The following is a 26,188-nucleotide window of genomic DNA, read 5'->3' as shown; positions in this document are numbered from 1 at the left end:
GGCATTTCAGAGGGCAGCTGAGAGTTAACCACATTGCTGTGGCTCTGGAGTCACATGTACGCCAGACCAGGTAAGGATGGCAGATTTCCTTCCCTAAAGGGCATAAGTGAACCAGTTGGGTTTTTTCGACAATTGACAATGGTTTCATGGTCATCGGTTGACCCTTAATTCCAGATTCATTTTTATTGAATTCAAATTCCCCTATCTGTGGCAGGATTCATACACAGGTCCCCAGAACATTCTTCTGGGTTTCTGGATTAATAATCGAGTGATAATACCACTAGGTTATCACCTCCCCATAGCCTTGATTAGTCAAGGCATAGAGCTTCAGAGCAGGGAGGTTATGTCAGAATCATAGAGAGCCTTGGTGGGGCCACAGCTAGAGTATTGTGTACGGTTCTGGAATCCATATTATAGGAATGATATGAAAGCACAGGAGAGGGTGCATGGAAGGTTTTACAGGATGCGCGAAGAATGGTCACTGGACTCAAAATGTTAACTCAGCTTTCTGTCCACAGATGCTGCCAGAGCTATTGAGATTTTCCAGCAACTTCTATATTTGTTTTGCAGGATTATGGAATCTCTCCAGTGTGGAAACAGGCTATACGGCCCAACAAGTCCACACAGACTCTCTGAAGAGTATCCCACTCAGACCCATTCCCCTACCCTACGACTTGACATTACCCCTGACTAATGCATCCAGCCTACGCATGACTGGACATTATGGGCAATTGAGCATGGCCAATTCACCCAACCTGCACATCTTTGGACTGTGGGAGGAAACCCATGCAGATACGGGAAGAATGAGCAAACTCCACACAGACCGTCACCTCAGGCTTGAATTGAACCCAGGTCCTTGCAGCTGTGAGGCAGTAGTGCTAACCACTGAGCCACACTACTGCCCCTAGGCCGTTGGCACTCACAAGGATGTTACCGAGACTGGAGGGTTTGAGCTATAAGGAGGGACTGGATAGACAGACTCACACTAGTTCTTCCTTGGAGTATCAGAGGCTGATGGGGGACTTTATAGAGGTTTATAAAATCATGAGGGGCATGGATAGGTTGAAGAGGTGAAGTCATTGCTCCCAGGGGTAGGGGACTCCTAAGTGAGAAAGCATAGTTTGAAAGTGAGAGGAAAAGATTTGAAGGTTTAAATTTGAAAGAGCGGCAACTGTTTCACATGGAGGGGTGGTGTATGTTTGAAATGAGCTGGCAGAGGAAGTAGTCCAAAGATGTGCAGATTGGGTGAATTGGCCATGCTAAATTGCCCATAGTGCCGAGTGATGTGTAGGCTAGGTGCATTAATCAGAGGTAAAGACACAGAATAGGGAGTGGAATGGGTCTGGGTGGAATACTCTTCAGGGATAGGTGTGGACCTGTTGGGTCATATAACCTGTTTCCACACTGTAGGGATTCTATAATCCTGGTAAACCAATACAGAGGAAGAGGCTGGCGCGATCACAACATTTAAAACTCATTTGGATGGGTCCATGAATAGGAGGGGTTGAAAGGGATGTGAGCCAACTGCTGGCAAGTGGGACGAGGTCGGAATGGGATGTCTAGTTAGCATGGAGGGGTTGGACCGAAGGGTCTGTTTCCATGCTTTATGACTGTTGACTCAATGATTTCTCCAATCCATCACTCACAGGGATTGTCCTATTATTGGGTCACTCAAGCTGCAAGGCTTCTCTTTGGTGTTTTCCTCTGAGGTCTCAGAACTGAAACATTCTAATTAGCGACTTAATATCTCTGTGGGAATATATGTTCCCAACCAAAACTGAAATAGCAATGATCCAACTTGAAAATTCCCCTGGGAATCTGAAACAGTATAACACCATGTCCCTGAATACAGCAATACTGTGTTTAATTCAGAGGTTTTGGCTTCAACACCCAGGAATAGATCCTTCATATGCAAAATGCTGGAGTTGTTCACCATTGTTGATAAAGTATATTACATCACAATTGCTGCTATCGGTGTCCCTGGTAAGGCATTTTTAAAATTTGTTCATGGAATGAGAGCCAGCATTTATTTCCCATCCCTATTTGCCCAGAGAGCAGTTTCAGAGTCAACCACATTGCTGTGGGTCTGGAGTCACCTGTCAGCCAGACCAGGTAAGGATGGGAGTTGCTTTGTTTCAAGGGCATCATTGAAGCCAATGGGTTTTTCCAAAAATTAATTCATGGTCATCATGAAACGTTTAATTCCAGAGTTTTTTCATTGAATTCAAATTCAACCATAAACTCGACAGGATTCAATGCCAGCTCCCCATTACCGGGCTCTCTGGATTACTCGTCCTGTGGTAATACCTGATCAGGGGCTTTTGCCTGAGACGTCGATTTTCCTGCTCCTCGGATACTGCCTGACCTGCTGTGCTTTTCTAGCACCACTGTAATTTAGACCCTGGTTTCCAGCATCTGCAGTCCTTATTTTTACCTGTGGTAATACTGCTTGTCCATTGCATCCCTTCAGTGTAACTTTGGGCGTTGCATGAATCTGTGCTGTGGAATACCATACCTCAGAGGTTATATCTGGCTGGAAGTATTTGCCACTGTCAAACTGGGTTAACTGTGGGTCAGTCAGCACTGCCTTCATTGGGGATTATCAGGATTTTTGTTAGTTTTGATTTGATCAGTTGTGGGTGGATCACAGTGAGTTGATCACATGCAAGGACGTCTTTTTCTTATTTAACAAATGTAATCCCCTGCAAAGTGGATTTGAGTTTTGAACAAATGTGGTTGTCTTTCAATGAATAGTTTCAAGGAAGGAGCACCAACATTTCCTCATCCCAGTGAGTTAAACATCACCAGGACTGAGTCTTCAACATAATTAGTGATTTGAAATGTAGCATAGATTGGTTTGAAGTTGATTAATCCCATTTCTCAAGAACATCTTCATAATCAATAGTTTGTAAATGCTGTCTTTAAGGATTTGTCTATTATACCAAATGAATACGGGACATAGTTATTGATCACTCTACCTCTGCAACTAAATAAAATCTGACTGGCCAATTCCTCTCCGTTACTCACACTCTCCCCACACGAGAAACCTTCATGGCATGTTGTCTGTGCTCACTGTATCAGAAGACACATACAGAACAGAATAATACACCATTGCAGTTTTATCTCATCTTAGCAGAGATCAGACTTGTAATTATGAAATCAATATTGCATATTTTTAGCACATGATGTACTTTAAGGTGCACAATTCTAATTTAACAACTATCTTTGCAATTAATTGACAGTGCAGGAGCAAATTACATCCATCTGAGAGCTTCCAAATCCTGCTCGAATGCGATCTGCATTTTTTTGTTTCAGTGCTTTGTTGCTTCAAATATCAAACCTTCCCTCACATTTCTCGAAACAATTTGTCTTAATAACTCCAAGTGTAAGCAAGGACAATGTTCTCAAAACTTTCTGATGAAAGTAATTTCTCACGATTGCCGTATCTAATCTACCGTTTTCCATTTCATGATCGCATCCTTTTGTAAGGAAACTTAACTAAGCTATATTTATATAATCATTCTTTGAATGGCTTTAAAGTGCTTTGATTGGTATTTGTCAATGAGCAATTTACATAGGAATCAGGAATGGGAGCAGACCATTCAGCTCCCACTGAAGGTATTATGCCTGAATCGTCAGTTCTCCTGCTCCTCAGATGCTGCCTGACCTGCTGTGCTTTTCCAGCACCATACTCTCGACTCTGATCTCCAGCATCTACAATCCTTACTTGCTCCCCAGTTAGTTTATCATACACCTCGATCAGACTCCCCCTCATTCTTATGAATTCCAGCGAGTACAAGCTCAAATCATTCAAATGCTCCAATTAAGTCAGCCCTTTCATTCTGGGAATCAACCTGATGAACCTCCTCTGACCTCTCTCCAGTACCACACATCCTTCCTCCTTTAGTAAGACAACATCCAATCTCTTCAGTCTGTCCAGATCGTTATAATCTGTCAGTGAGTATTTATTCCTCTATAATGACCTGCAGCTTCTCAAGTGTCAGAGTGCATGATACTGCATTATGGTTTCAGAACTGTACACAGTGTGCTGAGTGACTGACAAATAAGTTGCAGTTTCAATTTTATGCCAAATGTCACTGTTTTTATTAGTTTACTGTCCAAATTGACGGCAGCATTAGGTTTGCATTTTGCTCCATGTGTTCAGAAGCAGAATATGGTGGATGCTGGAAATGTGAAACAAACATGGACAGAAACACACAAAACACATACACAGTTCAGAAGTGGTCGAAATTTTACCAATGTTTCTCTCTCCACAGATATTGTCAGACCTGCTGAGGTTCTCCAGCATTATCTGTGTTTGCTACATACATTGATATGTACATTTACTTTCAACAAAAACTGTGTCTTTGTAATTCATTACATATTTGGTTATGTTACCATTTACTTCCTTGTTTGTAATTTCAATGTCTGAGTTTTTTTTCATGAATTGATCCTTAGTTGCTGTCAACACAAAGTTCATCACGTGGTCAGTATCTCTCCAGAAGCTCAGACTGGTAGATCCCACTTGTAATTTCTTACCTCAGTCCCTGAAACCCCCATTCCTGTTGGAAAGGGCAACGTCCTGACCAGCTGTGTACATTTTCACATGAGCAGTGTCCTGCTTCATCCCTGCTACCAATGAAATGATTGTAAATAACATACTATTTAAATAATCTTGTCACTTTAAGCTGAGGTGTGATTGTGTCCGCCAGTACAGGTTGAACCCATTGAGGAAGAGCTGAAACATGACGTTTTTCCTCCTACTTTGTCAATGTTGTCAATTCGTTCTTTGGTCCTGAATGAAAGTAATCTCAAATTTGCCTTGAAATCCCCCCTCGCGTTCCCACCTTGATTCGTGCTCACCTATTCCCAGCTTTCCCATTTCAGTTTCCATGGTAAGCTACTGACCAATATCTCCCATGAGCTGACTGGTTCTGCTGTAGCTCTGACTCAGCTTCCTCACCTCCCTCACTTCCTGCAAGGAATCTATTTCGTTTGTCCTTTTTTTTTACATCTGAACAGAACCAGCGTCTATTGGACAAACATCTGAGATCCCTTTCAATCTCTTTATCATGTGAAAGAATTATTCTTTATGTCTTTTCTTTTTAAAGGTACACATTGTTAAACTGCTGAACAATCTACTGCTTCTTTTGGTTATCTTCATGTTCATTAATGATCCCATTTATTTTGTACCACATTTCAGTTTCTCAATGGATATCCCTTACCATCCATGTGATCACACACCACTGTCCCACTTTCCAATCCCCAGTTTGAGGTCCCCTCATTGGTAGGTGCTTGGATATAATCACTTTTTAGAGGAGGCCACTGTTCCAAAATTGAGATTATTTTTACATTCTGTTATTATTCTTGACCATTGTATGCTAAAACCTAATCATTGCCATCTCAATTCATATTGAATACTGTTTAACCTGCAATTTCTAAACTAATTTCCGTACTTCCTCTTACAGTTAATGCACTGGCGATTATGATCCTGTCCCTGGGAAAATGTGGGCTTTCCAGGTGCACGACTCATTACCTCGTGGCCATGGCAACAGCAGATCTGATGGTCATCATCACTGATGTTATATTGTATCAGCTGAATAATTACTTTTACCAGGGATCCTTCCTGCAGCGCACATTTGCCTGCATTATGATCAATTTCCTGCTTTTCCTGAGCTCTGACTCTTCTGTCTGGTTCACCGTCGCTTTTTCTGCTGATCGGTTTGTGGCCATTTGTTGCCAGAACCTGAAGCTGAGATATTGCACTGTGAAAACAGCTGCTGTGATTCTATCAACAACCTCCACTCTGTTCTTTGTAAAAAATGTTCCTATTTTCATTACACGGGAGCCTAAGATTGTGGTTGACAATGTTCAGTGGTCTTGTCAAATGAAGCCCAGCTATTTTACCGAACCCAGGTGGATGGTTTATGACTGGCTTGATAAGGTGTTAACACCATTACTCCCATTTGTTTTAGTGTTGCTCTTCAATGCTCTGACAGTCCGATACGTTTTAGTGGCTAATCGGATCCGTAAAGGATTGAGGGGTCAGAACAAGGAAGACCCTGAGATGGACAGCAGAAGAAAGTCAATGATTTTACTGTTCACCATATCTAGTAGCTTCATACTTCTGTGGTCACCCTATGTAATCAATTTCTTATATTATCGAATTGCAGCAATTGATACCAGATCTTACAACAACAGTTGGCACGTATTTGAAAGAATTGGATTTATGCTGCTGAGTTTGAGTTGCTGCACAAATGCATTTATTTATGGAGTAACTCAGTCAAAGTTCAGGGGACAGTTCATTTACGCAGTAAAATACCCACTGATTTCAATCAGCAGAATCTTTACTTTGAAAATGAATTGATGACAATCTCGAAGACAGTACCATATCCACCTGCTTTCATGGGGCAGTATTGAGGAGAAAGCTTCCATCAAATGGTTTGTGTGAACAATGTTTGTTTATGTGAAAATATGAAGAGCAATATTGGCTTATTTTCCATTGGGCATTGTTTTCTTTTGGATTGCCATAATATTGAGATAAGATTTTTAATCTTCAACTGATGGAAGTTTAATATTAATTTGTTCAAAAAGGTATAACATTGCAACATCCACAGAAATAAAGCAAGATTCCGAAAACATCAACGGGTCGTTTGGAATGAGGGAGATTGGATTCCATTAATCTGTGTTGTATTGTAAACGAGTCCACTCACATTTTGTCTGCCTCATTTCAGTTTTATTTCACATTAACCTTTCCTCTCACATCCTTATTTCATTCACCTCAGAAATGATCTACTAGGAACGTGAATGATGTTTCTTCTGGACAACTCAGATTCAAAGCAGCAATCTGGATCAGGTTTATTTTATCTTCTCATTTAACATGGTACCCTTTCATTGAAAGATAAGTGTCCAATTCTGCATCCTTGGTGTTAGCAATGAAACAGGAGAGTCTTACTCAAGGAAACAACAAGAATGACGAAGTACCTCTGCTCTTCACATATAACATCATTTGAAAGTTTTCAAAGCACATGGCAAAAATATACTCCCCACTGTCACAAAGTCATCACATTCCAGTATTCAGGTACCTTGGAGAAAGTTTCATTCTGTATCACACACGCAGCTAACTGTCGACCTCAGTGTCTCATTCACTTTGTCGTCTTGAGAGATTGTTCTTCTTTCCCTTGACACAATTGAGCCTGAATATTCTGAGCATCAAATGACCCTATCTGATTTATAACCGAAGACGTCTCATCTGGAATTTTCTTACAGTAGGATAACTCTGTTTTAAATTGTTCTAAATTAACTCCTTTCTGGAGAAGAATCTGTTAGTCTGCATCCAGTCTTCCTGTCTGCCCATGAATTGTTGCAAATACTTCACCATCTATGTTTACATTGCAGAGGAAAATCTTTCTTCTTCAAAACTAAAAGCCACCAAATGCACGTCAAGGATTGCCTTCATTGATCATTAAATGCTCACAATACAAACTATCTTTCAATATCCCACCAGTGTCGCCCCAATGAGGTAATTTCTGACACACAATGGTATGAAATGATGGCTGCAGAAAGACTAACATATCACTTGTTACCCTTCATGCAGATGGACTTAAACTCATATCTCACTCGTTCAAAAACAGAACCCACAAGTACATTATATTCTAGGGGTAGGTTTGCTCACTGAACTGTAGGTTTGATATCCAGAAGTTTCATTACCTGGCTAGGTAACATCATCTTTGGCGACCTCCAAGTGAAGTGAAGCTGTTGTCTCCTGCTTTCTATTTATATCTTTCTCCTGGATGGGGTTCCTGGGGTTTGTGGTTATGTCATTTCCTGTTCATTTTCTGAGGGGTTGATAGATGACATCTAGATCTATGTGTTTGTTTATGGTGTGGTGGTTGGAGTGCCAGGCCTCGAGGAATTCTCTGGCATGTCTTTGCTTCGCCTGTCCCAGGATAGATGTGTTGTCCCAGTCGAAATGGTGTTTTTTTTTCATCCGTGAATAGGGCTACGAGGGAGAGAGGGTCATGTCTTTTTGTGGCTAGTGGTGTTCATGTTCCTGGTGGCTTCCTGTTGTCCAATGTAGTGTTTGTGGCAGTCCTTGCATGGAATTTTGTAGATGACATTGGTTTTGTCCATGGGTTGTACTGGGTCTTTTAAGTTTGTTAGTTTTTGTTTGAGAGTGTTGGTGGGTTTGTGTGCTACTCGGATTCCGAGGGGTCTTAGTAGTCTGGCTGTCATTTCTGAAAATTGTTTGATAAACAGAGGGGCAGCCGGGAAGGAGAACGGTGAGTATAAATACTCCCCCTTTAATTCACCAACGGTCATTTGAGTGGGAGCAGCGGCCGAGGAAAAACGAACCCGGGAGACTACAGCTAAGGTAAGACAGTTTGTTTCAAAATTACTTACCTGTAGCGGGCAGCGGAAGTGAGGTTGGAGCGCATAGCTGGGCGGGAAGGTAAGTGATTAGTATTTGAGTGGGTGTGTTCTAGACCCCAGGTCCTACTTTCGTAGGGCCTCCCTCCCACCCTCCTCCTCTAACCTAACTTTAAAGTCCACAGGTTATTGACTCAGTGTTCTTGTTTTTGGAGACAGTGTACAGTCATGGCAGCACAGGCGGTGGAATGTTCCTCCTGCAGGATGTTTGAGGTAGGGGTGACCACCGATACTCCTGCCGACTTCGTGTGCAGGAAATGCAGTCAGATCCTGATCCTCACCGAACGAGTTAGGGAACTGGAACTGGAACTGGATGAGCTGAGGATTATTAGAGAGGCTGAGAGGGTGATCGATAGAAGCTACAGGGACATAGTTACGCCAGAGAACAGAGGTAGCTGGGTAACAGTTAGAGGTGGGAAGGGGAAGAAACAGGCAGTGCAGGGTTCCCCTGTAGTCGTTCCCCTAAAAAATAAGTATGCAGCTTTGGAAACTGTTGGGGGGGACAGCCTTGCAGGTGTAAGCTGCAGTGAAGGGGTCTGTGGCTCTGAGATTCAGAAGGGAAAGGGGGAGAAGAAGAGAGCGCTAGTTATAGGGGACTCTCTAGTTAGAGGGACGGACAGGCGATTCTGTGGACATGGGCGAGACTCTCGGATGGTTTGTTGCCTCCCGGGTGCTAGGGTCCGAGACGTCTCGGACCGTGTCTTCAGAATCCTTAAGGGGGAGGGTGTGCAGCCAGAAGTCGTGGTACACATTGGCACCAACGACATAGGTAGGAAGAGGGGCGGGGAGGTCATTCAAGAGCTCAAGGAGTTAGGCTGGAAGCTAAAAGCTAGGACAGACAGAGTCGTCATCTCTGGGTTGTTGCCGGTGCCACGTGACAGAGAGGCAAAGAATAGGGAGAGAGTGCAGTTGAACACGTGGCTGCAAGGATGGTGTAGGAGGGAGGGCTTCAGATATTTGGACAATTGGACTGCATTCTGGGGAAGGTGGGACCTGTATAAACAGGACGGGTTGCACCTGAACCAGAAGGGCACCAATATCCTGGGGGGTAGGTTTGCTAGCACTCTTCGGGGGGGTTTAAACTAATTTGGCAGGGGGATGGGATCCGGACTTGTAGTCCAGCAAGTAAGCTAGCTGTGTGTCAGGATGTCCAAGACTGTAGGGAGGCTGTGGAGAAGGTAGCACTGACAGGGGCTACTTACGGACACAGAGATGGGCTCAAGTGCGTATACTTCAATGCAAGGAGTATCAGAAATAAGGTGGGTGAACTTAAGGCATGGATCGGTACCTGGGACTACGATGTTGTAGCCATCACGGAAACATGGATAGATGAGGGACAGGAATGACTGTTGGAGGTTCCTGGTTACAGATGTTTCAGTAAGATTAGGGAGGGTGGTAAAAAAGGAGGGGGGGTGGCATTGCTAATTAGAAATGGTATAACGGCTGCAGAAAGGAAGTTTGAGGGAGATCTGCCTCTGGAGGTAGTATGGGCTGAAGTCAGAAATAGGAAAGGTGCAGTCACCTTGTTGGGTGTTTATTATAGGCCCCCCAATAGCAGCAAAGATGTGGAGAAACAGATTGGGAAACAGATTTTGGAAAGGTGCAGAAGCCACAGGGTCGTAGTCATGGGCGACTTCAACTTCCCAAATATTGATTGGAAGCTCTTTAGATCAAGTAGATTGGATGGGGCGGTGTTTGTGCAGTGTGTCCAGGAAGCTTTTCTAACGCAGTATGTAGATTGTCCAACCAGAGGGGAGGCCATATTGGATTTGGTACTCGGTAACGAACCGGGACAAGTGGTGGGCTTGTTAGTGGGTGAACATTTTGGTGATGGCGACCACAATTCTGTCACTTTCACCTTGGTTATGGAGAGGGATAGGTGCACACAACAAGGAAGTTTTTACAATTGGGGGAAGGGAAATTACGATGCTGTAAGACAGGATTTGAGGAGCATACGTTGGGAGCATAGGCTGTCAGGGAAGGATGTGGTGGAAATGTGGGACTTTTTCAAGGAGCAGATACGACGTGTCCTTGATATGTATGTACCGATCAGGCAGGAAAGAAATGGTCGTGTGAGGGAGCCTTGGTTGACGAGGGAGGTTGAATGTCTAGTAAAGAGGAAGAAGGAGGCTTACATAAGGTTGAGGAAACAAGGTTCAGACAGAGCAGTGGAGGGATACAGGATAGCCAGAAGGGACCTGAAGAAAGGGATTAGGAGAGCTAAGAGAGGGCATGAAAAATCCCTGGCGGATAGGATCAAGGATAACCCCAAGGCATTCTATGCGTATGTGAGAAACCTGAGAATGACGAGAACGAGGGTAGGTCCGATCAAGGACAGTGGTGGGAGACTGTGTATTGAGTCGGAAGAGATAGGAGAGGTCTTGAACAAGTACTTCTCTTCAGTATTTACGAACGAGAGGGACTGTATTGTTGAAGAGGAGAGTGTGAAACGGACTGATAAGCTAGAAGAGATATCTGTTAGGAAGGAAGATGTGTTGGACATTTTGAACAACTTGAGGATAGACAAGTCCCCCGGGCCTGACGGGATATATCCTAGGATTATGTGGGAAGCAAGAGAGGAAATTGCAGTACCGTTGGCAATGATCTTCTCGTCTTCACTGGCAACGGGGGTGGTACCAGGGGACTGGAGAGTAGCGAATGTTGTGCCCCTGTTCAAAAAAGGGAATAGGGATAACCCCGGGAATTACAGGCCAGTTAGTCTTACTTCTGTGGTAGGCAAAGTAATGGAAAGGGTACTGAGGGATAGGATTTACGAGTATCTGGAACGGCACTGCTTGATTAGGGACAGCCAGCACGGATTTGTGAAGGGTAGGTCTTGCCTTACAAGTCTTATTGAATTCTTCGAGGAGGTGACCAAGCATGTGGATGAGGGTAGAGCAGTGGATGTAGTGTACATGGATTTTAGTAAGGCATTTGATAAGGTTCCCCATGGTAGGCTTATGCGGAAAGTCAGGAGGCATGGGATAGAGGGAAATTTGGCCAATTGGATAGAAAACTGGCTAACCGGTCGAAGTCAGAGAGTGGTGGTAGATGGTAAATATTCAGCATGGAGTCCAGTTACAAGTGGAGTTCCGCAGGGATCAGTTCTGGGCCCTCTGCTGTTTGTAATTTTTATTAATGACTTAGATGAGGGAGTCGAAGGGTGGGTCAGTAAATTTGCAGATGATACAAAGATAGGTGGAGTTGTGGACAGTGAGGAGGGCTGTTGTCGGCTGCAGAGGGACTTAGATATGATGCAGAGCTGGGCTGAGGAGTGGCAGATGGAGTTCAACCCTGCCAAGTGTGAAGTTGTCCATTTTGGAAGAACAAATAAGAATGCGGAATACAGGGTTAATGGTAGGGTTCTTGGTCAGGTGGAGGAACAGAGGGATCTTGGGGTCTATGTACATAGATCTTTGAAGGTTGCCACTCAGGTGGATAGAGTTTGTAAGAAGGCCTATGGAGTATTATCGTTCATTAGCAGAGGGATTGAATTCAAGAGTCGTGAGGTGATGTTGCAGCTGTACAGGACTTTGGTTAGGCCACATTTGGAGTACTGTGTGCAGTTCTGGTCGCCTCACTTTAGGAAAGATGTGGAAGCTTTGGAGAGGGTGCAGAGAAGATTTACCAGGATGTTGCCTGGAATGGAGAGTAGGTCATACGAGGATAGGTTGAGAGTTCTCGGCCTTTTCTCGTTGGAACGGCGAAGGATGAGGGGTGACTTGATAGAGGTTTATAAGATGATCAGAGGAATAGATAGAGTAGACAGTCAGAAACTTTTTCCCCGGGTACAACAGAGTGTTACAAGGGGACATAAATTTAAGGTGAAGGGTGGAAGGTATAGGGGAGATGTCAGGGGTGGGTTCTTCACCCAGAGAGTGGTGGGGGCATGGAATGCGCTGCCCGTGGGAGTGGTAGAGTCAGATTCATTGGCGACCTTTAAGCGGCATTTGGATAGGTACATGGATGGGTGCTTAATCTAGGATAGAAGTTCGGCACAACATCGTGGGCCGAAGGGCCTGTTCTGTGCTGTATTGTTCTATGTTCTATGTATGTGAAGGTGGTTAGAGTTTCTGGCTGTGAATGGTCTGCTTGTCATGGTTTGTTCTTAGGAATCTGTGCACTGTATTTCTTTTTGAGTATCCATTCTTCTTGAATACGTTGTTTCTCCTCTGTTTTCCAAAGTTCGTCTATGCTGCAGTGTGTGGTGGCTGGTTGGAATAGTGTTCTGATACAGCTTTGTTTGTGTGTGTTGGGATGGTTGTTGGCACTCTAACCACAACGTTAATGAATTGGAGGTCAGAACTGATGATTACTAACCAGGTAATGAAAAGTCTGGATATCAAACCTACAGCTCAGCGAGCAAACCTACACCCTAAACTTCAAACTGAGCTACAAACCTTCCCAAACCTTGCACATTATATTCTAGTAACATAAATGGCACCCCTCATGTCATGTGCATAAGTTTTTATTTTGCTGCGCTCATGTTTTATTTTCGAAACTTCCACGTTCTGTTTATTTTGATAAATGATTTCCTGATTTTCTGTTGGGTTTAGTGGCTGGTATTTGCTGAGTAAATTGTTTTGCAGATGTCACGTTTTGGTGTCCATTAAGCTCTCTCCACGTCTGTCTGCCCAGAAAATACAGAATGGAAAGTGACATTGTGGGCGGCACGGTGGCACAGTGGTTAGCACTGCTGCCTCACAGCGCCAGAGACCCGGCTTCAATTCCCGCCTCAGGCGACTGACTGTGTGGAGTTTGCACGTTCTCCCCGTGTCTGCGTGGGTTTCCTCCGGGTTCTCCGGTTTCCTCCCACAGTCCAAAGATGTGCAGGTCAGGTGAATTGGCCATGCTAAATTGCCCGTAGTGTTAGGTAAGGGGTAGATGTAGATGTAGGGGTATGGGTGGGTTACGCTTCGGCGGGGCGGTGTGGACTTGTTGGGTCGAAGGGCCTGTTTCCACACTGTAAGTAATCTAATCTAATCTAATCTAAAATTATTTGGATGCGAGCATAAGAAGTACAGTTAGTTTGCAGATGAGACCAAAATTGGAGGTGTAGTGGATGGTGAAGTGGGTTACCTCAGATTACAACAGGATCTTGACCAGATGGGCCATTGGACTGAGTAGTGGCAGATGGAGTTTAATTCAGATAAATGCGAGGTGCTACATTTTGGGAAAGCAAATCTTAGCAGGACTTATACACTTAATGGTAAGGTCCAAGGGAGTGTTGCTGAACAAAGAGACCTTGGAGTGCAGGTTCATAGCTCCTTGAAAGTGGAGTCGCAGGTAGATAGGATAGTGAAGGTGGTGTTTGGTATGCTTTACTTTATTGGTCAGAGTATTGAGCACAGGAGTTGGAAGGTCATGTTGCGGATGTACAGGACATTTGCTAGGCCACTGTTGGAATATTGTCTCCATCCTATCGGAAAGATGTTGTGAAACCTGAAAGGGTTCAGAAAAGATTTACAAGGATGTTGCCAGGTTGGAGGATTTGAGCTATAGGGAGAGGCTGAACTGGCTGGGGCTGTTTTCCCTCGAGGATTGGAGGCTGAAGGGTGACCTTATAGAGGTTTACAAAATTATGAGGGGCATGGGTAGGATAAATAGACAAATAGCTGAGATGACTGACCCTCCACAACCACAACCATCTTCCTTTGTGCCAGGTATGACTCGAACCAGTGGAATGTTTCCCCCTGATCCCCAGGGTTTCTTAGTGCCATACTTGGTCAAATATGGCCTTGATGTCAAAGGCTGTCACTCTCACTTCCCCTCTGGAATTCAGCTCTTGAATCCAGGTTTGACCCGAGGCTGTACTGAGATCAGGAGCTGGGTGATTCTGGCAAAACCCAAACTGGGGGTCACTGAGCAGGTGCTGTTTGATAGCATGGTTGATGACCCTTTCCATCACTTTACTGATGATGGAGATTAGACTGATTGGACAGAAAGTGGCTGGGTTGGATGTGTCCTGCGTTTTGTTTACGGGACGTACCTGGGCCATTTTTCACGTTGTCGGATAGATGCCAGTTTTGGAACAGTACTAGAAGAGCTTGGTGAGGGGCGTGGCAAGTTCTGTCACATAAGTCTTCAATACTATTACTGGAATGTTATCAGGGCCCATTGCCTTTGCAGTATCCAGTGCCTCCAGAAGTTTCTTGATATCACGTGGAGTGAATCGAATTGGCTGGAGACTGGTATCAGTGATGCTGGGGAACACTGGAGTAGCCCAAGATGGATCAATCACTCGACACTTCTGACTGAAGATTGCTGCGAATGTGTCAGTCTTATCCTTTGTGCTTATGAGCTGGGCTCCTCCATCATGGAGGGTGGGGATATTTGTGGAGCCTTCACCTCCTGTGAGTTGTTTAATTGTCCATCACCATTACGACTGGATGTGGAAGGACTGCAGAGCTTAGATCTGATCCCTTGGTTGTAGGATCACTTAGCTCTGTCTGTGCCAATTGGCATGCCAGTAATCCTGTTTGGTAGCTTCACAAGTTTGTCACCTCATTTTTAGTAATGCCAGATGCTGCTCCTGGCATGCCCTCCTGCACTCTCCATTGAACCAGGCTTGGTGGTAATGGTTGAGTGGGGGATATACCAGGCCATGAGGTTACAGATTGTGCTGGAGTACAGGCCTGCTGCTGTTGATGGCCCACAGTGCCTCATGGATGCCTGGGCTTGAGCTACTAGATTGGTTCAAAATCTGTTCCATTTAACACGGTGACAGTGCCACACAATACGATGAAGGTTATTCTCAATGTGAAGGCGAGACTCCATCTCCACAAGGACAATGCAGTGGTCACTTTTACCTGTACAGTCATGGACAGATGCCTCGGCAGACGGCAGATTAATAAGGATGAGATCAAGTATGCTCTTTCCCCCACCCCCACCCCCTTTTTGGTTCCTTCATTACCTATCACAGACCCAGTCCATCAGTGAAATCCTTTAGGACCAGACCAGCTCAATCAGTAATGTTGCTGCCGAGCCACTCTTGATGGTGGACATTGAAATCCCTCAGCCAGAGGACGTTTTACACCCTTGCCACCTTCAGGGCTTCATCCAAGTGTTGTTCAACATGGAGGAGTACTGATTCATCAGCCGAAGGAGAACAGTACATGATAACCAGTAAGAGATTTCCTTGCCCATGTGCTGGGTCTGTCCTACCAGTGAAGGGGTGGTAATGGTGGTGTCTGGGGTGTTATGTGTAAGGTCTAATTCCGTAAGAATGACTGTGTCAGGCTGTTTCTTGACTGGTCTGTGAGACAGCTCTCCCAATTTCAGCACTAGCCCCCATTGTTGACAGGGCTGTTTGTGTTTTTGCTGTTGTCTTTTCTGGTTCCACGGTCGATGCCAGGTGGTCCGTCTAGTTTCGTTTCTTTGTTGTTTTTTTCTCACGATTGATGCAACTGAGTGCCTTGCTGGGGCATTTCAGAGGGCAGCTGAGAGTTAACCACATTGCTGTGGCTCTGGAGTCACATGTACGCCAGACCAGGTAAGGATGGCAGATTTCCTTCCCTAAAGGGCATTAGTGAACCAGTTGGGTTTTTTCGACAATTGACAATGGTTTCATGGTCATCGGTTGACCCTTAATTCCAGATTTTTTAAAATTGAATTCAAACTCCCCCATCTATGGCAGGATTCATACACAGGTCCCCAGAACATTATTCTGGGTTTCTGGATTAATAGTCGAATGATAAGACCACTAGGCCATGACCTCCCCATAGCCTTGATTAGTCAAGGCATAGAGCTTCAGAGCAGGGAGGTTATGTCAGAATCATAGAGAGCCTTGGTGGGGCCACAGCTAGAGTATTGTGTACGGTTCTGGAATCCATATTATAGGAATGATATGAACAGGAGAGGGTGCATGGAAGGTTTTACAGGATATGCTGGAGAATGGTCACTGGACTCAAAACGTTAACTCAGCTTTCTTTCCACAGATGCTGCCAGAGCTATTGAGATTTTCCAGTAACTTCTATATTGGTTTTGCAGGATTATGGAATCTCTACAGTGTGCAAACAGGCGATACGGCCCAACAAGTCCACACCGACTCTCTGAAGAGTATCCCACTCAGATCCATTCCCCTACCCTACGACTTGACATTTCCCCTGACTAATGCATCTAGCCTACACATGACCGGACATTATGGGCAATTGAGCATGGCCAATTCACCCAACCTGCACATCTTTGGACTGTGGGAGGAAACCCATGCAGATACGGGAAGAATGAGCAAACTCCACACAGACCGTCACCTCAGGCTTGAATTGAACCCAGGTCCCTGGCGCTGTGAGGCAGTAGTGCTAACCACTGAGCCACACTGCTGCCCCTAGGCCGTTGGCACTCACAAGGATGTTACCGAGACTGGAGGGTTTGAGCTATAAGGAGGGACTGGATAGACAGACTCCCACTAGTTCTTCCTTGGAGTATCAGAGGCTGATGGGGGACTTTATAGAGGTTTATAAAATCATGAGGGGCATGGATAGGTTGAAGAGGTGAAGTCATTGCTCCCGGGTGTAGGGGACTCCTAAATGAGAAAGCATAGTTTGAAGTTGAGAGGAAAAGATTTGAAGGTTTAAATTTGAAAGAGCGGCAACTGTTTCACATGGAGGGGTGGTGTATGTTTGAAATGAGCTGGCAGAGGAAGTAGTCTAAAGATGTGCAGATTGGGTGAATTGGCCATGCTAAATTGCCCATAGTGCCGAGTGATGTGTAGGCTAGGTGCATTAATCAGAGGTAAAGACACAGAATAGGGAGTGGAATTGGTCTGGGTGGAATACTCTTCAGGGGTAGGTGTGGTCCTATTGGGTCATATAACCTGTTTCCACACTGTAGGGATTCTATAATCCTGGTAAACCAATACAGAGGAAGAGGCTCATTTAAAACTCATTTGGATGGGTCCATGAATAGGAGGGGTTGAGAGGGATGTGAGCTAACTGCTGGCAAGTGGGACGAGGTCGGAATGGGACGTCTAGTTAGCATGGTGGGGTTGGACCGAAGGTTCTGTTTCCATGCTTTATGACTGTTGACTCAATGATTTCTCCAATCCATCACTCACAGGGATTGTCCTATTATTGGGTCACTCAAGCTGCAAGGCTTCTCTTTGGTGTTTTCCTCTGAGGTCTCAGAACTGAAACATTCTAATTTGCGACTTAATATCTCTGTGGGAATATATGTTCCCAACCAAAACTGAAATAGCAATGATCCAACTTGAAAATTCCCCTGGGAATCTGAAACAGTATAACACCATGTCCCTGAATAAAGCAATACTGTGTTTAATTCAGAGGTTTTGGCTTCAACACCCAGGAATAGATCCTTCATATGCAAAATGCTGGAGTTGTTCACCATTGTTGATAAAGTATATTACATCAGAATTGCTGCTATCGGTGTCCCTGGTAAGGCATTTTAAAAATTTGTTCATGGAATGAGAGCCAGCATTTATTTCCCATCCCTATTTGCCCAGAGAGCAGTTTCAGAGTCAACCACATTGCTGTGGGTCTGGAGTCACCTGTCAGCCAGACCAGGTAAGGATGGGAGTTGCTTTGTTTCAAGGGCATCATTGAAGCCAATGGGTTTTTCCAAAAATTAATTCATGGTCATCATGAAACGTTTAATTCCAGAGTTCTTTTCATTGAATTCAAATTCAACCATAAGCTCGACAGGATTCAATGCCAGCTCCCCATTACCGGGCTCTCTGGATGACTCGTCCTGTGGTAATACCTGATCAGGGGCTTTTGCCTGAGACGTCGATTTTCCTGCTCCTCGGATACTGCCTGACCTGCTGTGCTTTTCTAGCACCACTGTAATTTAGACTCTGGTTTCCAGCATCTGCAGTCCTTGTTTTTACCTCTGGTAATACTGCTTGTCCATTGCATCCCTTCAGTGTAACTTTGGGCGTTGCATGAATGTGTGCTGTGGAATACCATACCTCAGGAGGTTATATCTCGCTGGAAGTATTTGTTACTGTCGAACTGGGTTAACTGTGGGTCAGTCAGCACTGCCTTCATTGGGGATGACCAGGATTTTTGTTAGTTTTGATTTGATCTGTTGTGGGTGGATCACAGTGAGTTGATCACATGCAAGGACGTCTTTTTCTTGTTTAACAAATGTAATCCCCTGCAAAGTGGATTTGAGTTTTGAACAAATATGGTTGTCTTTCAATGAATAGTTTCAAGGAAGGAGCACCAACATTTCCTCATCCCAGTGAGTTACACATCACCAGGACTGAGTCTTAAACATAATTAGTGATTTGAAATAGAACATAGAACATAGAACATTACAGCGCAGTACAGGACCTTCGGCCCTCGATGTTGCGCCGATCAAAGCACACCTAACCTCCACTAAGCCACTATCCTGCATATACCTATCCAATGCCCGCTTAAATACCCATAAAGAGGGAGAGTCCACTACTGCTACTGGCAGGGCATTCCATGAACTTACAACTCGCTGAGTGAAGAACCTACCCCTAACATCAGTCCTATATCTACCCCCCCTTAATTTAAAGCTATGCCCCCTTGTAATAGCTGACTCCATACGTGGAAAAAGGTTCTCACTGTCAACCCTATCTAACCCCCTAATCATCTTGTACACCTCTATCAAATCACCCCTAAACCTTCTTTTCTCCAATGAAAACAACCCCAAGTGCCTCAGCCTTTCCTCATAGGATCTTCCTACCATACCAGGCAACATCCTGGTAAACTTCCTCTGCACCCGTTCCAGTGCCTCCACATCCTTCCTATAGTATGGCGACCAAAACTGCACACAATATTCCAGATGCGGCCGCACCAGAGTCTTATACAACTGCAGCATGACCTCAGGACTCCGGAACTCAATTCCTCTACCAATAAAAGCCAGTACGCCATATGCCTTCTTCACTGCACTATTTACCTGGGTGGCAACTTTCAGAGATCTGTGTACATGGACACCAAGATCCCTCTGCTCTTCCACACTACCAAGTATCCGACCATTAGCCCAGTACCCCATCTTTTTGTTACTCTTACCAAAGTGAATCACCTCACACTTAGCTACATTGAACTCCATTTGCCACCTTTCTGCCCAGCTCTGCAGCTTCTCTATATCCCGCTGTAACCTGCCACATCCTTCCTCACTGTCTACAACTCCTCCGACTTTCGTATCATCTGCAAACTTGCTCACCCAACCTTCTAACCCTTCCTCCAGGTCATTTATAAAAATGACAAACAGCAATGGTCCCAAAACAGATCCTTGCGGAACACCGCTAGTGACGGCACTCCAAGATGAACCTTTGCCATCAACTACTACCCTCTGTCTTCTTCCAGCCAGCCAATTCCTAATCCAAACCTCCAACTCACCCTCAATGCCATATCTCTGTATTTTCTGCAGTAGCCTACCATGGGGGACCTTATCAAACGCCTTACTAAAATCCATATATACCACATCTACCGCTTTCCCTTCATCTACCTCCTTAGTCACCTTCTCAAAGAATTCAATAAGGTTTGTGAGGCACGACCTGCCCTTCACAAAACCATGCTGACTATCCTTGATCACATTATTCTTATCCAGATGTGCATAAATCCTATCCCTTACAATTCTCTCTAAGACTTTGCCCACAACAGAAGTGAGACTCACTGGCCTATAGTTACTAGGATTATCCCTACTCCCCTTCTTGAACAAGGGAACCATGTTTGCTAGCCTCCAGTCCTCTGGCACTACTCCTGTAGACAAAGAGGACACAAAAATCAAGGCCAATGGCTCTGCAATCTCCTCCCTTGCTTCCCAGAGAATCCTAGGATAAATGCCATCAGGCCCAGGGGACTTATCTATTTTCACCCTTGCCAGAATTTCCAACACCTCTTCTCTACATATCTCAAAGCCATCCATTCTACTTATTCGTGCCTCAGTATTCATATCGACAACAATGTCCTGTTCCTGAGTGAATACTGACGAAAAGTATTCATTCAGTGCCTCCCCAATCTCTTCAGCCTCCACACGCAGCTTCCCATTACTATCCTTGATTGGACCTATTCCTTCCCTAGTCATTCTTTTATTCCTAACATACCTATAGAAAGCCTTAGGGTTTTTCCTAATCCTACCAACTAAGGACCTCTCATGTCCCCTCCTTGCTGCTCTTAGCTCTCTCTTCAGGTCCTTCCGGGCTACCTTATAACTCTCAATCGCCCCTATTGAACCTTCACGCCTCATCTTTACAAAGGCCGCCCTCTTCCATTTAACAAGGGATTCCAATTCCTTATTAAACCACGGCTCCCTCACACGACCCTTTCCTCCCTGTCTGATAGGTACGTACTTATCAAGGACACTCAATAGTTGCTCCTTGAACAAGTTCCACATATCAATTACGCTCTTGCCTTGGAATCTACTTTTCCAATCCACACATCCTAAGTCATGCCTCAACGCATCATAATTTCCCTGCCCCCAGCTATAACTCTTGCCCTGTAGTACACACTTATCCCTCTCTATCACTAGAGTAAAAATCACCGAATTGTGGTCACTGTCCCCAAAGTGCTCACCTACCTCTAGTTCTAATACCTGGCCTGGTTCGTTACCCAGAACCAAATCCAGTATGGCCTCACCTCTTGTTGGCTTATCTACATATTGTGTCAGGAAACTCTCCTGCACACATTGCACAAACACTGACCCATCTAACGAACTGGAGCTATAGCTTTCCCAATCAATATCAGGAAAGTTAAAGTCTCCCATAACAATCACCCTATTACTGTCACTCTTCTCCTGAATCATCTTCGCAATCCTTTCTTCAACGATTCTAGGACTATTAGGAGGCCTGTAAAAGACTCCTAACAGGGTGACCTCACCTCTCCTATTCCTAACCTCAACCCAAACTACCTCAGATGGCAAATCTTCGTCCATCTTCCTTTCCACCGCTGTAATACTATCTTTGACAAGCAAAGCCACACACCCCCCTCTTTTACCCCCACCTCTGACCCTACTAAAACATTTAAACCCTGGAACCTGCAACAGCCAATCCTGTCCCTGATCTAGCCATGTCTCCGTAATAGCCACAACATCGAAGTCCCAGGTACCAACCCACGCTGCGAGTTCACCTACCTTATTTCGTATACTTCTGGCATTAAAGTATACACACTTCAAACCACTCTTCTGTTTACAGGCACCCTCCTTTAAGATTGATGCCATATTCCTAACCTCCCTACACTCCAGGTCCTGCACCCTAAAGCTACAGTCTAGGTTCCCATGCCCCTGCAGAGTTAGTTTAAACCCCCCCCCAAGAGCACTAGCAAACCTCCCCCCAAGGATACTGGTGCCCCTCAGGTTCAGGTGCAGACCATCCTGTTTATAGAGGTCCCACTTTCCCCAGAAAGAACCCCAGTTATCCAAGTACCGAAATCCCTCCCTCCTGCACCATCCCTGTAGCCACGTATTTAACTCTTCTCTCTCCCTATTCCTCGACTCTCTATCACGTGGCACGGGTAACAAACCAGAGACAACAACTCTGTTCGTTCTAACTCTGATCTTCCAACCTCGCTCACTAAAAGCCTGTCTAACATCCTCAGCCCTCCTCCTACCTATGTCATTGGTGCCAATATGGACCACGACTTCAGGCTGCTCCCCCTTAAGGACCCGGAAAACACGAAATGTAGCATAGATTGGTTTGAAGTTGATTAATCCCATTTCTCAAGAACATCTTCATAATCAATAGTTTGTAAATGCTGTCTTTAAGGATTTGTCTATTATACCAAATGAATACGGGATATGGTTATTGATCACTCTACCTCTGCAACTAAATAAAATCTGACTGGCCAATTCCTCTCTGTTACTCACACTCTCCCCACACGAGAAACCTTCACGGCATGCTGTCTTTGCTCACTGTATCAGAAGACACATACTGAACAGAATAATACACTATTGTAGATTTATCTCATCTTAGCAGGGATCAGACTTGTAATTATGAAATCAATATTGCATATTTTTAGCACATGATGTACTTTAAGGTGCACAATTCTAATTTAACAAGTATCTTTGCAATTAATTGACAGTGCAGGAGCAAATTACAACAATGAAACTAATTCCCATCAACCTTCCTTCTGTTGTTGTTTACTTCCATCTGAGAGCTTCCAAATCCTGCTCGAATGCGATCTGCATTTTTTTGTTTCAGTGCTTTGTTGCTTCAAATATCAAACCTTCCCTCACATTTCTCGAAACAACTTGTCTTAATAACTCCAAGTGTAAGCAAGGACAATGTCCTCAAATCTTTCTGATGAAAGTAATTCCTCGCGATTGCCGTATCTAATCTACCGTTTTCCATTTCATGATCGCATCCCTTTGTAAGGAAACTTAACTAAGCTATATTTATATAATCATTCTTTGAATGGCTTTAAAGTGCTTTGATTGGTATTTGTAAATGAGCAATTTACATAGGAATCAGGAATGGGAGCAGACCATTCAGCTCCCACTGAAGGTATTATGCCTGAATCGTCAGTTCTCCTGCTCCTCAGATGCTGCCTGACCTGCTGTGCTTTTCCAGCACCATACTCTCGACTCTGATCTCCAGCATCTACAGTCCTTACTTGCTCCCCAGTTAGTTTATCATACACCTCGATCAGACTCCCCCTCATTCTTATGAATTCCAGCGAGTACAAACCCAAATTATTCAAATGCTCCCATTAAGTCAGCCCTTTCATCCTGCGAATCAACCTGGTGAACCTTTCTCCAGTACCTCACATCCTTCTCCTTTAGTAAGACAACATCCAATCTCTTCAGTCTGTCCAGATCGTTATAATCTGTCAGTGAGTATTTATTCCTCTATAATGACTTGCAGCTTCTCAAGTGTCAGAGTGCATGATACTGCATTATGGTTTCAGAACTGTACACAGTGTGCTGAGTGACTGACAAATAAGTTGCAGTTTCAATTTTATGCCAAATGTCACTGTTTTTATTAGTTTACTGTCCAAATTGACGGCAGCATTAGGTTTGCATTTTGCTCCATGTGTTCAGAAGCAGAATATGGTGGATGCTGGAAATGTTAAACAAACATGGACAGAAACACACAAAACACATACACAGTTCAGAAGTCGAAATTTTACCAATGTTTCTCTCTCCACAGATATTGTCAGACCTGCTGAGGTTCTCCAGCATTATCTGTGTTTGCTTCATACATTGATATGTACATTTACTTTCAACAAAAACTGTGTCTTTGTAATTCATTACATATTTGGTTATGTTACCATTTACTTCCTTGTTTGTAATTTCAATGTCTGAGTTTTTTTTCATGAATTGATCCTTAGTTGCTGTCAACACAAAGTTCATCACGTGGTCAGTATCTCTCCAGAAGCTCAGACTGGTAGATCCCACTTGTAATTTCTTACCTCAGTTCCCTGAAATCCCCATTCCTGTTGGAAAGAGCAACTTCCTGACCAGCTGTGTACATTTTCACATGAGCAGTGTCCTGCTTCATCCCTGCTACCAATGAAATGATTGTAAATAACATACTATTTAAATAATCTTGTCACTTTAAGCTGAGGTGTGATTGTGTGAGCCAGTACAGGTTGAACCCATTGAGGAAAAGCTAAAACATGACATTTTTCCTCCTACTTTGTCAATGTTGTCAATTCGTTCTTTGGTCCTGAATGAAAGTAATCTCAAATTTGCCTTGAAATCCCCCCCTCGCGTTCCCACCTTGATTCGTGCTCACCTATTCCCAGCTTTCCCATTTCAGATTACATGGTAAGCTACTGACCAATATCTCCCAGGAGCTGACTGGTTCTGCTGAAGCTCTGACTCAGCTTCCTCAACACCTTCACTTCCTGCAAGGAATCTATTTCGTGTGTCCTTTTTTTTACAGGCGGTGCTGAGTTCGAGGGATTTGACTGAGACAAGGTGGGGGAGGGGAAATGAGGAAACTGGAGAAATCTGAGTTCATCCCTTGTGGTTGGAGGGCTCCCAGGCGGAAGATGAGGCGCTCTTCCTCCAACCGTCGTGTTGCTATGGTCTGGCGATGGAGGAGTCTAAGGACCTGCATGTCCATGGTGGAGTGGGAGGGGGAGTTGAAGTTTTGAGCTAGTGGGTGGTTGGGTTGGTTGGTTGGTCCGGGTGTCCCAGAGGTGTTCTCTCAAATGTTCCACAAGTAGGCGGCCTGTCTCCCCAATATAGAGGAGGCCACATCGGGTGCAGCAGATGCAATAGATGATGCGTGTGGAGGTGCAGGTGAATTTGTGGCGGATATGGAAGGATCCCTTGGGGTCTTGGAGGGAAGTAAGGGGGGAGGTGTGGGTGCAAGTTTTGCATTTCTTGCGGTTGCAGGGGAAGGTGCTGGGAGTGGAGGTTGGGTTGGTGGGGGGTGTGGACCTGTCGAGAGAGTCACAGAGGGAGTGGTCTTTTCGGAACGCTGATAGGGGAGGGGAGGGAAATATATCCTTGGTGGTGTGGTCCGTTTGGAGGTGGCGGAAATGACGGCGGATGATACGCTGGACATGGAGGTTGGTGGGGTGGGAGGTGAGGACCAGTGGGGTTCTGTCCTGGTGGCGGTTGGAGGGGCGGGGCTCAAAGGCAGAGGAGCAGGAAGTGGAAGAGATGCGGTGGTTCAGGGTGAGGACCAGTTCAGTCAGTCAAAGGAGGGTGTCAGTGGAAGGGTACTGGTTGGTGCAGCGGGAAAGGAAGAAGCGGAGGGCTTTGAGTCCTTCATGATGGGGGATGGAGGTGTACAGGGACTGTATGTCCATGGTGAAGATAAGGCGCTGGGGACCAGGGAAGCGAAAATCAATATCTTTCAATATCCCACCAGTGTCGCCCCAGTGAGGTAATTTCTGACACAATGGTATGAAATGATGGCTGCAGAAAGACAAACATATCACTTGTCACCCTTCATGCAGATGGACTTAAACTCATACCTCACTCGTTCCAAAACTGAAGCCACAAGTACATTATAATCTAGGGTGTAGGTTTGCTCGCTGAACTGTAGGTTTGATATCCAGACGTTTCATTACCTGGCTAGGTAACATCATCTTGGGATGGTTGTTGGTTGAGTTAAGTATTTGGTCAGTGTTTGTTGGTTTTCTGTATACGCAGGTTTGTACTTCTCCGTTGTCCGTTCTTTCGATCGTGACGTCCAGGAATGCGAGTTTGTTGTCAGTCTCTTCCTCCTTGGTGAACTTTATGCCGATGAGGGAGTTGTTGATGATGTTAAATGTCTCTTCTATCTTGTTTCGTTTTGTGATGACAAAGGTGTCATCTATCAGGATTCATAGCAGAAGCGGTAATGCAAAGACTAGAACAAACAGCCCTACCAACCATCAAACCAAAAATCTGGGTCCGCTACTTAACTACACCAGCAACCATCCCAACACACACAAACAAAGCTGTATCAGAACACTATTCCAACGAGCCACCACACACTGCAGCACAGACGAACTTCGGAAAACAGAGGAGAACCACCTATACAACATATTCAAAAAGAACGGATACTCAAAAAATACAGTCCGCAGATTCCTCAAGAACAAACCACGACAAGCAGACCAAACACAGCCAGAAACTCTAACCACCTTACAATACATCAAAGAAGTCTCAGAAATGACAGCCAGACTACTAAGACCCCTCGGAATCCGAGTAGCACACAAACCCACCAACACTCTCAAACAAAAACAAACAAACTTAAAATACCCAGTACAACCCATGGATGAAACCAATGTCATCTACAAAATTCCATGCAAGGACTACCACAAACACCACATAGGACAAACAGGAAGAAAGTTAGCCACCAGGATACACGAACACCAGCTAGCCACAAACAGACATG

The sequence above is a fragment of the Chiloscyllium punctatum genome, chromosome 34, assembly GCF_047496795.1.
Source record: "Chiloscyllium punctatum isolate Juve2018m chromosome 34, sChiPun1.3, whole genome shotgun sequence".
Taxonomy (NCBI): Eukaryota; Metazoa; Chordata; class Chondrichthyes; order Orectolobiformes; family Hemiscylliidae; genus Chiloscyllium; species Chiloscyllium punctatum.
The sequence above is the reverse complement of the archived record's forward strand: the minus strand, read 5'-3'. Positions refer to the sequence as shown.